At 46.9% G+C, this 12,176-nt stretch overlaps 1 protein-coding gene across 1 annotated transcript in view; it reads right to left on the bottom strand.

Annotated features, from left to right (window-relative positions):
- SEC14L5 (SEC14 like lipid binding 5) overlaps positions 1-8,013 on the bottom strand; it is a 33,079-nt gene extending 25,066 nt beyond the window's left edge. The window contains exon 1 of the mRNA XM_056866487.1: positions 7,938-8,013. The gene's annotated coding sequence lies outside the window, so the exon portion shown is untranslated. The remainder of the gene's footprint in view (positions 1-7,937) is intronic.
- Between the last annotated feature and the right edge of the window lie 4,163 nt (positions 8,014-12,176).

The raw sequence follows: 12,176 nt of genomic DNA, 5'->3' as shown, positions 1-12,176 counted from the left end.
AGCCCTCTGAGCTCGTCAGTCACTTGTCGCCCTCCCGAAAGCTTTACTCCCATTTCTGCTTCCCTAAGGCTCGTGACTAAGTCTCCCTCTCTCTGAAAGGAAAGCAGCTTTCTCCCACCCACACGTCTCATTTCCTTAAGCTTTAGCCCCTAATTGTGTATGCAAGTTCTTTCCCCCCCCCCCTTCCACTTGACAGCTTTGCCTACACGGGAGCAGCGAGTGGGGAAATCGCACTGCTTGAGCCTCGCCGCTGTGAGTTCTTGCAGAAACAAGGCCCCCGGCAGTTTGAGACACCCTTACCGCTGTGCCGGTTGCTTGGCCTGCCCCCCACCCCCATATCACTGACTGACACCGAGCCTCTCAGCTGGAGCCCCTAATCGATGCTACCGTAAACCTGCTGCAATCGCTCAGGCCTCAAAAAGTTAGTTTTATGTACCTACCTCCCAACACAAGTATATACCCCAAGCCATCTGTGTGCCCTCAAAAGCTTTAAGAGTTCAAACTCCTTCCCCTAATTTTACTATACGTCAATTGCAGACCGCAGCCCTGCACGGAAAGGCCAATCTCAGTGGCTCTCCCGCAATTGCAGAATGACGCACAAAACGTGGTCTCGGGTATCGTTCGGAAGGGATGCTAACCTCTTTATCTGGACTGGCTTTCCATTAAAATTAGGTCTAATTCAAACTGAATAGCTAAGATATATTACTCTACTGTTGCTGTCCAAGCTTTGAGAATCAAGCAGGCTGTGTGTTGTGAATCCATAAATATGTGTGTCTTTTTAATATTAATGGTTTCTGTTTAGAAACTAGGAGGCCTGGGCAAAACACCAGGGACTGAGGCAGCAAGCTATCAATTTAAAAACAGCTATAGGCCTATCTATCATCTCTTTATCCCCTCCTTCCTCCAAGGAGCTCAAGGCAGCCTGGAGAAGAAAGTGATCGCCTTTCTGTAGACTGAGAATGTTAAGACCACAGAAAGAAGAATTTTTTAAACAGCTGGAAGAGAGATATTTTGTGTTAGAGCAAGGGTCCGCAAACCCTTTTGAGCCTGCTGGCACCTCTGGAATTCTGACATGGGGGTGGGTGCAACTACAAAATGGCCACCATGGGACATGGAGCCAACCCAAAAATGTCAGGGAGTGAGGTTATGCATAGCTCTAATAGTAACTCTTCAACGGTTCAGAGCAGAAACTCTGTTTAATTGGATGCCTTTTAAAATGAACATATTGTTTAATACCCTTGAGCTGTGGTGGCAGCTACCACCAAAGCAGCATTTAAAAACAAACAAACTGAATAGCCCATTAGATAGCCAGTAGCCAGTTGAAGCCCTGCTGAACAAAAGCCCTATTTGGTTCCACACGCTTTCTCAAAACAGTTGGCAGGCAGCAGGAAAGGTGTTGGCGGGCACTGTGGCACCCAGGGAGCCCTCTGTCAGATGAAACCAAATTAGATGAAACCACATGCTGGAAAATGAACAACTAATCTGTGCAAAGACATACTGAGGACCGGGACTTGCAAAGAGCCTGAAAATTCAGCCTTTACAGCTGCAGGTTGCTCTTAAAGTCAGCTGTGCTGCTTGAAGCAAACTTGCCTTCCTTTCAGGAAACCAACCCTGCCTCTAAGTCAGGGCACTTCGGTACTGCAGTTCCAAGGCTCTTGCCTGGCAAACGCAGGGTGTGCCCAAGCGGGTGGTCCTGCCTATCCCAGCTCCTTCATAACATTTTGACTCAAGGCCAGTTGGCAAAGAAGCATCCAAAGAGGAGCAACTTTGGTGCATCACTGCCTTCCCAGGGCATAATGCTTTAGCAACTTACTCTCTGGACCGACTATCTCCCTACCAACTGGCCAGAGAAGACAGGAAGGAAGCTAGTGAGCACAGTGTAATACTAACAGTAGCTGCCCAGACTGGCTCCTGCCTAGAAGCAAGAAGGAAAAGAGGAGCGAGCAGTAGTAAGAGGCAGGGCCAAGGTGCAAGCCAGGCCTCTTCGAAACCGTTTGTGTGCTGCAGGCAGGTTTGACTTTTCCAAGAGAGCAAAAAGAACTTCGTGCCTCTGCAGCAAGAGCCTGGCCTCCGGGTACTTTTATCCTGTGGCAGAATCAGCTATTTAAAGCAAGCGAGCTTATCAGAGCTGAATCCCGAACCTGGATTAGCTGTATCTTTTACCCTACGTGCCAGATTCATCTTTTAATTGCAGGGAAATTTCCTCCTTTAATAAGCAGAAATAATGTCGCACACCCCATCCTACCCTCCAGAAAACTCTCTCCTGCCAAAAAAGCCTTCTGATTCAGACGGTAAGAATAAATGGCTATGACAGATCTGGAAAGGTTGCAGGCTGCAGCTGAAAAGCACTTTTGCGTAAGGCTGACACTGTGAGAAACTGTCCTACCAGCACACATGCCTCCCTCGAGAGGGGTAGGAAGTGTGTTAGAGGGGCAGAACCACTTTGTCAGCTTATCCCACCCAGGAATGACAGAGAACCATGAAGCTGCCTGAATCAGACCATTGGTTCATCAAGGTCAGCACTGTCTACTCAGACCGGTCGTGGCTCTCCTGGTCTCAGGTAGAGGTCTCACGCATCATCTCCTACCTGATTGTTTAACCTCAGTTTATTAATGTTTTAGTCACAGACCTAAACAATGTTCAGATTAAAACCAGATTGTTTAACCTGAAAATGCCAGGGATCGAACCTGGGACTTTCCATGCGCCAAGCAAATGCTCTACCACTGAGCCACAGCCCCTCCCCCTAAAGATATAAGCATAAACAGTACTGACTGGGCCATGCATGAAGCAACGGGTTGGAGAGGCATAGGAGAGGGGAGTGGCAGCAGCCAGCAAGGAAATCATGACAACATGCAACATTTCTATCTCTTGGAAGAGTAATGGAACATGGAAGGGAAACTGAAATGCATGCAATCCTTGCTTATTTATTGTATCTCAACTTTGCTACTTTAAGCACAGCAACTGGGTTTCATATATCATAATGCAATTCTTTATATTTGCAAACTAGAATCAAAACAGATTTTATTCAAACAATAATTACAAATATACTGAATAACAGATGGAGCAGTAAGATACACCATCTTTGAAGTACTTTTTGTGATGCAAAACAAGAAACAGTAGAATTTGATAATAAAAGCTAAACAGGATGATAAAAGAAGATTACATTGGTGGTTATTAAGAGTTTGAAAATGTTATAAAAAAAACATTGCTTTAAGGTTTTTGGATACCACGGCTAATAAATGGTTGGAAGACGTCTTCACAGCTAAGGGGGCCAAACAAAGTACGAACAGTATATTTTATAACGTTTTCAAACTCTTGATACATCACTGGGAATACCTAGTGCAGTAACAGCCATTATCTTGCATAAATAAAAAGAAACTTGTGTTTCTAGAGACATGCTGAGAAAATTAATGATCCTATTATGGAAGTTGAGAGCCAGTGTGGTGTGGTGGTTAAGGTGTTGGGCTAAATCCTCACGCCATGGAAGCCTGCCGGGTTACCTTGGGTCAGTCGCATACTCTCAGCCCTGATCCTGGCAAGTATTTGGATGGGAGACCTCCAAGGAATACCAGGGTTGTGACGCGGAGGCAGGCAATGGCAAACCACCTCCGAATGTCTCTTGCCTTGAACACACTACACAGTTGCCATAAGCCAGCTGTGATAAGTCAGCATATAATGAACCAAAGTATATGCTGTGGAGAATCAGAGGCACTGTACCTCTGAATACTAAATGCTGGGAGCTCAGTGGCCACCCAATCATGCTCTACTCAGGAGCTGCCTAAAAATGGCTGGCTGTTGGGGACAGAAGGCTGGATTGGGCCTACCTTCAGTCTGAACCAGCAAGCCAGTTCTTATGTTCACTGTGAAGCATCATAGTAACTGTCAAAGGAACCAGCCATCCCGAACCAATAAACATCATGCTGCAAATACTACTGCAGTTCAAGTTTCCCTTTCCGGAACAAAGATCTGCAGTTTCTGATTCAATGCTTTAATTTTGATCTTCGTGGGACTTGAGAAAATGGTACAAACTGTCACGTGTTCGATTTGTTCCTTGATCATGTGCCTGTGTTTCCCAGACACCAGCCTGTTTGTTCCAGGTGAGGCAAAGGACAGGAGAATCTGTAGCAGCAGAGAACCAAAAGGATGCAAAGAGCGTTGTACAAAATGGCCTTGTTAGACTGTGCTGCAGGAGGCCCGCTTGGCAGATCCCCAGAATGCCTGCCTGGAACAAATACTTGAAGGTGCTCTGGAATCAGCAATGTTTGAAAGCATGCCCACACCCGAAACATAAGAGTCCATCAAAAATTTACCATACTGTGCTTTGGTGGGGAAAAGGTTTACATTTTTATCCAGGCCCTTACACCCCTAATTAAGAGCAAGAAAGTACATTAGGTAAAACAATACATTTGTGAGGGTCCTGGGTGAAGGCTGTCTTAGAAAAGGAATCAAGACATGAGGAAATGAGTGAGGTACAGGAGCAGTGCGGGAACTAGGTAAGCTGACAAAGAGACAGAAAGTAGGCAGGGATGCATGCGATTTCTTATTCATGTTCAGGACCAGCCTGTGAAGTATGATGTTGGGGAGGAAGAAGAGTACAACGAGGAAAGTTCTAGGGGGTGAAAATGCCGCCAAAGCTTCTAGTCTATTCTATTGGGATTTTTAAAATCCTGCCGTGAAGAATCCCTTCTGACTTCTACACAATCTCCTTGATGTGTGGGAGAAAGTGACATTATTCCATGGGGAAGGAAACACACTGTGTACCAGTGCTCAGAGCCACTTTATTCTATATGGGGCCCTGCCACGGAAATGAATCCTGAGCAAGGACGCATATATGAGTGCATGTGCACATGCGCACAGAGACACACACACCTGTCCCTGCAATACATAAGTTTTCCCTAAACGCTTACACCCACCAGCCTTCACAAGAATTTTTTCCTCTCTTTTAGAGTATAGAGGTTTTCTCACTGCCACTTTATCATACATGCTTCAACATGCCAGATGTGGCAACTGGAAAAACGGCAGAGAAAAGAGAAGAAGCTGTGTGTGTGTGAAACTGCTGCTGGTGAGCTTGGGCGGGGGGGGGAGAGCTTTGCCCAGTTAACTTTGGAGGGGGGCACTTTGCCCAGCCCACAAGCCCCAGGAGGCAAGTTACGGTGGTTCCAGAGATACAGGAAGGAAGGATGGGAGCTGGAGAGATGAAGAAGGGAGGGGCTTATGCTGTGGCAGAAAAGGGTTCTGGGACACTGGAGGGGATAAAAGTCAAAAGGGGAAAAGCCAGACTTTCCCGAACATAGGTGTGTTATCCTCAAAACTCTGATAAGCACATGCTTTACAATAATGCCAGTCTGGCAGCATTGGCCACCCCATAGATTTCTGAGGGTGGCACTGCTGGGAGAGAGAGAAGCAGAACAGAAAGGCGTGGGGGGGGGGGAAAGAGGAGGATGATCTCTGAAGCACCAATACCTAGATGCCAACTATCAATTACTGATGTGTGTGGGTAATTTATAAGTGAGCACAGATGCACACACACACACGTACACTTTCCATAGGAAGAGGAAGAAACCCTCCACATATATTCACACATGCACAAACATTTACATGTATACAATGTGCATATATGTGCGTGTGTCTGCATATACACATTCGCAGTTATGAATCTATATTATTTACATGGACAGTTCACTCATTAACTATATGAATGCATATGCCCACACTAACATATAGTCAAGTGCACAGAAATGCACACATGGACACCTTAATATATTTTTGTGCATAAGACATACAGATATACATATAGAACTATACCTGCATAGTCAATGGGTTATACACATATCTTTAAAATGCGTGTGTGTGTGTGTGTATAGAGATAATGTTGTACATGCACAGTTATGAGGGTATGCTACATATCAAGAAAATTAATGAATAAATGCAGTTAAGGGTGTACATGTTCAGTTAAGAAGAATGTTACATATTTGGAAAATGCATGTAGATAGATAAGGGTATATTTGTACAGTTCTGAGAGTATGTTACCTGTCAAGAAAATGCATGCACATATGTATAGTTAAGGTTCTATGTGCACAGTTATGAGGGTATACTACATATCAAGAAAATGCATGTATAAATATAGTTAAGGGTGTACATGTACAGTTAAGAAGGATGTTACATATCTAGAAAATGCATGTAGCTACACATCTATTTGCATAGTTATGAGAATGTTACCTTATCAAGAAAATGCATGCACATATATCGAGAGTTATGGTTGTACATGCACAGTTATTAGGGTATGCTACATATCAAGAAAACGCATGTTTAAATATAGTTCGGGGAGTACATGGGATTACAAGGGTGCGTTACCTATCAAGAAATTTATGCATATACGTTAAAGATATATATAGTTAAGGGGTACGCTGCGTATCTATAAAATGCTGCACACCTATACAATGTGAGCACATACATTGGGGGGGCATGTGCGCCTTGATAAAAAGCATGCATGCCCACATGCTCACGTCCAGCTCCCGCGGCTTGTGTGTGCATTCTTGCATCTTACGTGTGATGGATTTCACACATATTTTATTATATATACCAGGTGAGGGGGGAGGTAGGAAGGAAGGGGGAGAGCAGGGAGGGGGAGAAGCTCCACCTGAGCAGTGGCGGACTGGCCAGGGTTCCAGCTTGCCCCATGGCAAGTGGGCCCTGTGGGCCCCCTTAAACATTAGACCAGGGGTTCTCAACAAGGGGGGAATTCCCCCCAGGGTTGGGAATTTTAGGGTTCCAGGCGGGGAACTGGGACCACTATTCAGCAAATATGCATATTATCTGGAATGCACCTTTTGAGTTAGACTATCTTGGGAAGATAATTCACAGTGGGTAGCCATGTTAGCCTGTCTGCAGCAGCTACTGGACTCTTGCCCTTTTCTATCTTGGGAAGCGGGGGAATTATATTCTGAACAATGGTGAAAGGGGGGAATGGAGCAAAAAAAAAAGGTCTTGAACCACTGCATTAGACAATATGTTAAAAATGCGAATGACCTTTTAGCAGCTTGAAAATAGAATAGGTTTAAAAAATTTAAAAATCCAATTATAACAATCTGTATTTACATTGAGCATCTATTGCACGCCAACAGCAATGTGAACGATCTATGTATACTGCAATTACTAAAAAGAAAATGTACATTTATTTCGCCCCCCAAAAAATTAATTGTACCTTTTTTTCCACTTATGTATTTATTTTGGGGAATTTTTTAATTAATTTCTTATAAAAAATTTTAATGACAGCCGTATAGTTATGGGTGCCGGGTGGTCTCCTGGCAACCAATATTTTTATTTAAAAAAAATTTTTTTAATTATTTTTCAAACTAATTCACATTCTTTGGTTCTTGTGGGTTATCCAGGCTGGGTGACCGCGGTCCTGGTATTTTCTTTCCTGACGTTTCGCCCGCAGCTGTGGCCGGCATCTTCAGAGAGGAGCAACACAGAAGGACAGCGTCTCACATTCCCCTCCTAGCATATCATTCCCTTCATACAGTACATACAATAAACAATTTCTATCATTCAACAAATATATACAGTTGACTTCCCCTCTCCCCCCCTCTGTCCATTTGATATTCTTATTTCTCTTTGTATTTAGCGTCTAACCCATTGTAACAAACTACCTTTATCGTGATCTTAAACTATACTTTTTAACGTATCTTTTAAAATTATTATTAAATATATTTTTTATTAAATATTTTTTATTAGCGTTAGTATCTTAATTGCTGGCAACCAATATTTTTAGACCCAGCCCGCCCACTGCACCTGAGGTACCCGGGGGTCTCAGGTAGGCGGGGGAGGGGGGTGGGGGAGGGGTCTTTGGGGGGGGTGAGGCGGTTCCGGCCATGGTGGGGGGAGGGGAGGGGAGGGCCGCCGCCGCCCCCTTCCTCCCCCGACAAGCGACTCACCGGTCAAGCGGAAGGGAAGCCGAGAGGGAGCCCCGCAGGCGGCAGCTGGGGCGCCGGAGCCATCCTCCTCCTCCTCCTCCTCACCTGCCTCGGCCGCCCCCTTTCCCTGAGGGGCGAACCGGCTTCGCCTCGCCGCCTCCCCACACTGAGGGGACCGGAGGAGGGAGGCGAGGGAGGGGGGGAGGAAAAACCGGCCGGCCCCGTCCCGGCCAATCAGCGGCCGCCAAAGCCCCGGCACGCGCTCTCCCTCGCGCCCGCTCCCCCCCTCCCGTCGCCCTCTCTCTTCAACCCGGAGGCACGCCCACTGCGCGGCGAGGCCGCGCCCACCGCGAAGGGATGGGGCAAGGGGGTTTGGGGTGCGGGGGGGGGGGAGGCCGCCAATCAGCGGCCGCCAAAGCCCCGGCACGCGCTCTCCCTCGCGCCCGCTCACCCCCCTCCCGTCGCCTCTCTCTCTCTCTCTCTCTCTCTCTCTCTTCAACCGCCGCTGCTGCGGCGGGAGGCACGCCCACTGCTCGGCGAGGCCACGCCCACCGCGAAGGGACGGGTTAGAGGCGAAAGTATGCAAAGCCCTGGGGTTGCCAATGTCCAGGTACTAGCTGGAGATCTCCTGCTACATTTATTCCATCTCACCTAGTATCATCTGTCCTCTCTGCCTGCCTGCCTATCTACCTACCTACCTAGCTACCTATCTGATTTAATTCATTTATACCCCTTTCTCCCCAGTGGGGACCCAGAGCAGTTTACATCGTTCTCCTCTCCTCAACTCACAACAACCCTGCGAGGTAGGTGAGGCTGAGAGTGAGACTGGCCTAGTATCATCTGTCCTCTCTACCTACCTACCTACCTACCTTCCTGCATATCTATCTATCTATCTATCTATCTATCTATCTAATCTATCTGTCTGTCTGTCTATCTATCTGATTTAATTCATTTATACCCCTTTCTCCCCAGTGGGGACCCAAAGCGGTTTGCATCGTTCTCCTCTCCTCCATTTTAAACTCACAACAACCCTGCGAGGTAGGTGAGGCTGAGAGCGTGAGACTGGCCCAAGGGCACCCAGTGAGCTACCATGGTACAAGTGGGAATTCCAACTGGGTTTTTTTCCGGGATACTAGTCCAACACTCTTAAGCACTAGTCCAACACTCTTAAGCACGGTGCCACACTGGGTCTGGAAAAGCAAAGTTCTCCCTGCATGTAGAAAAAGGAGTGTCAGGGAAATGCTGGGCTTTTGAGGGGTTGCTAGTTTTTGGTTTGCAGGGAGTGCAGAGAGATTGGGAAAGAACCAAACATGCAGGGATTGCACGTATTTTATTAGACCCTGAAGCAAAAGCCAAAACAAAAGCCAGATAGTGCTTTTTATTAGGACTAACCTTTTATTACGTTTTCTTGTTCCAGGAGGGCAGCCATGTTGGTCTGCAGTAGAAGAGGAAGATTCGAGCCCAGTAGCACCTTAGTGGCCCACCCAGCCCCACCCACTTTATTCATTTATTTCAAACTTAAAACCCACCCTCCCCAGCAAGCTGGCTAAAAGCCCTTGGCGGGCACCAGAATAGGGGTTGGCGGGTTCCAGGGTGCCCACAGCCACCACGCTGGGGGCTCCTATGCGGGCCAAAATTCTACGACCCACCGCCACACTGTCCCCACAAAGCCGCGTGTCCCCCCCTTCTCGTTCCCTGCACATATTTAACGATGCAAAGAAAATTGCAGCGCAGTAATCAGGAAGCAGATGGCTCTTTCCAAAGGACGGCTCTTTCCGCCCTTAGCCGAATGCTGAAATCACGGCTGTCTCTCTGGTTTTTCGGAGCAACCGTCTTGCGTTCCCGCCGCTCGCAAGAGGCCCTTAAAATCTTAAGCGTGCCAACAAGGGAAGTCAGTCTGATTGAACTAATTGGGACTTTTACTCCTCAGTAAACATGGTTTAGATTTGGCCGGGGAGGTGCCTTGCGGGACAGCTCGCTCGGCCCCGTCCTCAGCTGGAAACGAGACGGCGGCTTTTAAAGCGCAAACGCTGTGGACGTGGGTCACTTTGGAACACTGCTGCCTCCGGCCAAACAGATTTTGCTGGTTTGGGAAGCATTAAAAAAACAAAACAAAGCGAAACAGCAAAATGTCTTTACAATCATCCTCAAAACGATTCTCTCTCTCTCCAGCCTAAGAAGGCCAAGGACAAATTGCAATGTGCGGACCATGGAGAACGATTCCTACCGATTGTGTTCTCACCAGGATGGGGAACCTGGGCCTTTTCTCCTCACCCTATAGCCAGGCCCCCGCATGACACGATCCTTCTCCATACAAAGTAATTCCGCTGCACGCTAGCTGTACCAATGGGAAGGCCTCCAGCCTTTTCCCTGACCCTTTTTAAGAACTTATCTTTGCGTCAGTATTCCCTTTGAATCGGTAAAATCCAGAAACGGCTTTCCCTAGGCATCTTCCTATTCCATTTTCTTCCAAGGAATTCATAAAAGCTTCCGCAGTTCTTCTTACCCTGTTTTATCCTCACAACAACCCTGTGAGGTAGGTTAGGTTGAGAGAGAATAACTTGCTCAAGGACACCCGGTGGTTTTCATGGCAGAGTGGGGTTTTTGAACCCAACTCTCTCCACTTCCAGTATATTACACCGGCTCTCATGTATTTCAGTGAGACAACTCAACCGCCACCCCTGGGAGCCTGGGAAGGGCTTTACTGTGAATCCAGCCTTATTTGACTTGCTATACATGGATTCAGAACTCAGTCATGAACCATATGAAATAACAATGCTTCTGATCATGCACAGAGTGCCTTTCTATCACCACTGACTACTGTGAGGAGAAGAAGAAGAGGAAGAGGGGGAAGAAGAAGAAGAGTTGGTTTTTATATGCCTACTTTCTCCACCACTTAATGGAGAATCAAACCGGCTTACAATCACCTTCCCTTCCCCACAACAGACACCCTGTGAGGTATGTGGGGCTGAGAGAGCTCTAAGAGAGCTGTGACTAGCCCAAGGTCACCCAGCTGGCTTCACATGTAGGAGTGGGGAATCCAACCCGGTTCTCCAGATTAGAGTCCACAGCTCTTAACCACTACACCACTCTGGCTCTCTAGCGTGGAATGAGGAATGCCAGAAGGCAAAACACTCAGAACAAAACTACACACAAACACACACACACATGGAGAGAGAGGGAGGGAGGGAGAAAGGGAGTGTGTGTAACGACTAAGGATGAGCATACTTCCCCAGTTCCGGCTGACTGGGAACGCTATCTTCGATACCTTTCCTTTATCCCTTTGAATCTCCTTGATCCATTGATCTTGAGCAGCGTAAATCTAATGTTTGAGGGATATAAGGACTGAAATAAATCTTGCCACTGACAACGTAGCCTTGGGATCCCTGTCACTTAATTTAAAAAGGGCATTATGTCAGACACAGAGGCATTAGATTGATATGTTACAAGGGGAGAGATATAACGGGATCGAAGTACCTCGTAAAAGCGGCATTCCAAGAGGGCATGAGCTAATGAATCAACAGAGCCAGAAGAGCAAGGACAGATCCTGTCTGGGGATGGTATATTCAGAATTCTGCCCTGCATAACCATAGAGGGGTCAGCATACAGTATCTTCTATACCAGTGCCCAAACTCAGATGGACAAGACTAGCCTGATCCTGTCAGAACTGCGAAACTAAGAATGGTCGGTCCTGGTTAGTACTTGGACGGGAGACCACCAAGGAAGTCCAGGGTTGTTAAGCAGAGCCAGGCAAAGGCAAGCCACCTCTGCTTGTCTTTTGCCTTGAAAACCCTACGGGGTCGTCAAAGGTCCGCTCCGACTCGTCGGCCCTTTCCACCATCACCACCCCAAGCTAGCCTAGCAAGATTTTCAAAACTAGGCAGTCGAGAACTTCCATCCGAGGACAGCCACACGGACACGGTGACTCACACCCAACCAACAGACCACCCATTTGGAGATGTAACGGTCGTTTTATTTGCCAGAACCGTGCGCTCACATCCGATCTCTACCATTTTACTTGCTAACCACGTAAAAACCAAGATCTAATTATATTCCCCCCTTTAAAAAAAAAACAAAAAAACACTGAATTGCTACTGAGATGCGTCATCTGGGAGGTCTTGGTTATCCATAACTCAATAAGTCTTTGGTGATGGACGCAAATCGGCCAGTTCCTGTTACCTTTTTACAACAATACAGTTCAAGCAGTCCTTTACAACCGAGAGAGAAAGCAAATGAGAGAGAGAGAGACAGATGCATCCC

Source organism: Euleptes europaea, chromosome 21 (assembly GCF_029931775.1).
Source record: "Euleptes europaea isolate rEulEur1 chromosome 21, rEulEur1.hap1, whole genome shotgun sequence".
NCBI classification, from domain to species: domain Eukaryota; kingdom Metazoa; phylum Chordata; class Lepidosauria; order Squamata; family Sphaerodactylidae; genus Euleptes; species Euleptes europaea.
The sequence above is the reverse complement of the archived record's forward strand: the minus strand, read 5'-3'. Positions and strand labels throughout refer to the sequence as shown.